The sequence below is a fragment of the Zalophus californianus genome, chromosome 16 (assembly GCF_009762305.2).
Source record: "Zalophus californianus isolate mZalCal1 chromosome 16, mZalCal1.pri.v2, whole genome shotgun sequence".
Lineage (NCBI taxonomy): Eukaryota > Metazoa > Chordata > Mammalia > Carnivora > Otariidae > Zalophus > Zalophus californianus.
Window position 1 is genome coordinate 3,127,085 of NC_045610.1, and position 4,216 is coordinate 3,131,300.

Consider the following 4,216-nt stretch of genomic DNA (forward strand, 5'->3'; position numbering starts at 1 on the left):
CCCCTCATGCTCTCTCTGTCTCTCTCACTCTCTCTCAAATAAATATAAATCTTAAAAAAAAAAAGAAGGGCGCCTGGGTGGCTCAGATGGTTAAGCGTCTGCCTTCAGCTCAGGTCATGATCCCAGGGTCCTGGGATCGAGTCCCACATCGGGCTCCCTGCTCCTTGGGAGCCTGCTTCTCCCTCTGCTTCTCTCTCTCTCTCTCTCTCTGTCTCTCATAAATAAATGAATAAAATCTTTAAAAAAAAAAAAAGAAAGAAAATCTAAAAAGGTAAAGTGAGGGGGATGGGGAGATAGGTGAAGGAGGCGAAGGGGATTAAAAGATACAAACTTCCAGTTATAAGCCACAGGGATGAAAAGTACGGCATAGGGAATATGGTCAATAATACTGTAATAAGTGTGTGTGGTGACACATGGCAACTACACTTATCGTGGTGGGCCTTTCATGATGTATATAATTGTTGGCTCACAATGCTGTTCATTTGAAACTAATACGGTATTGTATGTCAACTATACTTCAATTTAAAATTTAAAATTTGAGGGCACCTGGGTGGCTCTGTCTTTAAGCGTCTGCCTTCGGCTCAGGTCATGATCCCGGGATCCTGGGATAGAGCCCCGCATCGGGCTCCCTGCTCTGCGGGAAGCCTGCTTCTCCCTCTCCCACTCCCCCTGCTTGTGTTCCCTCTCTCACTGTGTCTCTCTCTGTCAAATAAATAAATAAAATCTTTAAAAAAATAATATAAAATTTAAAATTTGTTTAAAAATAAAATAAGGTTGGGCGCCTGGGTGGCTCAGTCCTTTAGCGTCTGTCTTCGGCTCAGGTCATGATCCCCGGATCCTGGGATCAAGCCCCGTATCGGGCTCCCTGCTCGGCAGGGAGGCCTGCTTCTCCCTCTCCCACTCCCCCGCGTGTGTTCCCTCTCTCACTGTCTCTCTCTCTGTCAAAAAATCAATAAAAATCTTAAGGTAAAGGGGAGTTTTTAAGTTATTTTAAACTTATAGCAGCTTCAAATTTTTGGAACAAGATAGTATAAACATTGTAGACAAAAAGAATGCTCTTGTCATCATTTGACAGGAAATAAAGACTTCAATTCTTTTTTTTTTTAAGATTTTATTTATTTGACAGAGAAAGACAAAGCAAGAGAGGGAACACAAGCAGGGGGAGTGAGAGAGGGAGAAGCAGGCTCCTCACTGAGCAGGGAACCGGATGCGGGGCTCAATCCCAGGACCCTGAGATCACGACCTGAGTTGAAGGCAGACCCTCAAGAACTGAGTCACCCAGGCGCCCCTAAAGACTTTAATTCTACAAGTTATGGTATTCCCTGATTCAACCGCACATTTGATGCAAGCTCTCTGTTCCTTACTGCATAAACTAGTTATGCAGGATACTGTGGTGTCAAAGCCTAAAGTCCCAAACCTGATCATTCCTTTTGCTTCCAATATTTTCTCAACTCAGAAGACTCCTTCTATTTACCAAATCCACGGAGATTTGGATTTACTTTTGATAGTTCCTAGGAGGGAGTGTTGAATTTAAGCTACAGTGATCAGAGAGCGTTGTACTGAATCTACCCCCTCACCAACCCCCCATTGGTGTGATTTATTTATTTTTTAAGTTTTATTTACTTGTTAGGGAGAGCAGGCTCTCCCTGAGCAATGAGCCTGATGCAGGACTCGATACCAGGACCCTGGGATCATGACCTGAGCCAAAGGCAGACGCTTAACCGGCTGAGCCACCCAGGCGTCCCTTGTTGGTGTGATTTAAATGTAGGTTAATCTGGTGGCAGCATGCAAGACCAAATGAGAGGGGCACAAGAGAATAGCAAGCCACTGAAGTAGATCCAGCTTGATTTAATAAGCATCTTCAAGGAATGTGGTGGGAGAGGGGGAGATATTAGGGAAGCCTGAAGAGTGGCTGGCCTGTCATACACAGGGAAGGAAGTGTGTTGTCTCCAGACCTGGTGATTTGAACAGTTTGTACTCGTCCAAGGGGCAGCTGGATATATGGGACCCAAGTCAGGAGAGGGTTTAGGGCCAAAAGGATAAATCTGGAAGTCACCCTCTGGAGGTGAAAACTGAAAATTTATGGTGCCCTGAGACTACTAAAATATGGAGGAGGGGCATCTGGCTGGCTCAGTTGGTAGAGCAGGTGACTCTTTATCCCAGGGTTGTGAGTTCAATCCTCATGTTGGGAATGGAGCCTTCTTAAAACACACACACACACACACACACACACAGAGAGAGAGAGAGAGAGAGAGAGAGAGAGAGAGAAAGAAAATGTGAAGGAAATAGGACTAGAGAGCTGAGCAAACTAAGGCTCCTGGAAGATTCTGGAAGGTTCTGGAAGGTAGGTACTGGATGGAGCCAAGGAGTGCCTAAAGGGAAAGAGACCAAGAAGTGCTCAGATGTCAAAGATAACATATGGCCTCTGTCAGAAGTGAGCCTGAGAGTACTCATTTCAATAGCCTGGAACTTTATACACCAAACAGGTAGTAACTTTTATGTCTGGGGCAGGGTTGGAATTAGGGGAACATTTTAATTTTTTTTTTTTAGATTTTTTTTTATTTATTTATTCATGAGAGACAGAGGGAGAGAGAGAGAGAGAGAAGCAGAGGGAGAAGCAGGCTCCCAAGGAGCAGGGAGCCTGATGCGGGACTCGATCCCAGGACCCTGGGACCATGACCTGAGCCGAAGGCAGACGCCTAACCATCTGAGCCACCCAGGCGCCCAGGGGAACATTTTAAGTACTTCTCTAAGTTTTGCACCCTAGGTGCCTCACTTGCCTTATCCTTGTCTTGAACCTGTACTGCAGAGGGGAATGAATAAGGAGAGAGATGAAGATAAAGACTTTCACTTTTTACTCTGACCATTCCTTTGTTGTCTGACTCATTAAAAGGCCACTGCACAAGGTATTGTGTTTGCCCTGGCACGCCATGCCACTCCAGGTTCCTTGCCCTCAGGCTTCAGATTAGGTTTGGCTAATGAGAGACAGAAACAGTTTATGTGGGAACTTGGACAGGAGAGAGGACGCAGTGTTATTCCCTTTCTCCCTGAACACTGTACTTGTGGCCTCCTTTGCCCTGTTGGATGCCTTTCTTTCATGGCTATGATGTAGAAAAGATGTTAAGGTTCAAAGCTGACAACCAAGAATTCTTGAGACGTTTTTGGTGCAAAAAGGTGGTTTTATTAAAGCACGGGACAGGACCTGTGGGCAGAAAGAGCTATACTGGGGTCATGAAGAGTGGCCCATTATATATTTCAAGTTGGAAGGAGGTTAGGGACAGCGTTTTGGAAGCAAGGTTGCTTAGACCTTGAGGGGGCTAGCTATTGTTGGGAAGGGGTCATTTATTACTATCTAATAAAACCTTAGTCGTGAGACCCTTCAGATGTATATTGGTGGGTCATATGCTTGGGGGATGATTGCCAACCTGTATCTTGGGGGTAGGGATAAAGGAAGTTTCCAAAGGAATTTTCATTATTTTTTACAATTTTTAAAGATTTTATCTATTTGAGAGAGAGTGTGTGTGCAGAGGGAGAGAGAGGGAGAAGCAAACACCCCGCTGAGCAGGGAGCCCAATGCGGGGCTCAATCCTAGGACCCTGAGATCATGACCTGAGCGGAAGGCAGACCCTTAACTGACTGAGCCACCCAGGCGCCACCCCGCCAAGGAATTTTTATATGTTAAAGTAGACTTACAGGATCCTGGGGAGTTGGGCTAAGATTACCTTTTGCCCTTGGTAAAGTGTCAACATGGAAGCAGCTGACTTTCTAGAGGAATGTCACTCCGCTTGTTTCAAGGACTTGTCCGTGGGCTGTAGGTAGTAAGGAAATTTAATTTTTCTTTTCCCTTTGTTTCCCACATCAGCTCCACCTCTCTAGCAGCTGGAGAGCACCATTCCCTCCTTTGTCCCTTTAAGCCTACAGGGGGGAAGCACTTTCTGCTGTTGCTATCCTCTGGGTGTCCCCCCCCGTACTTTGTTCCCTTAATCCTTTTGAGAGACAGAGCGCGCGCGCACAGAGGAAGAGTGAGAGGGAGAAGCACATGCCCCGCTGAGCAGGGAGCCCCGAGCTGGCCGATCTCTGCAGCCCGAGACCAAGACCAGAGCAGAAGGCAGTCCGAGCCAGCCAGGCGCCCTGCAGGCGAGATTCCTTAGCCACACCCCCCCGCGCCGCTACGCTTACGGTGGCACGCGGAAGTGGGCGGGGCGCCGTCGGGGCC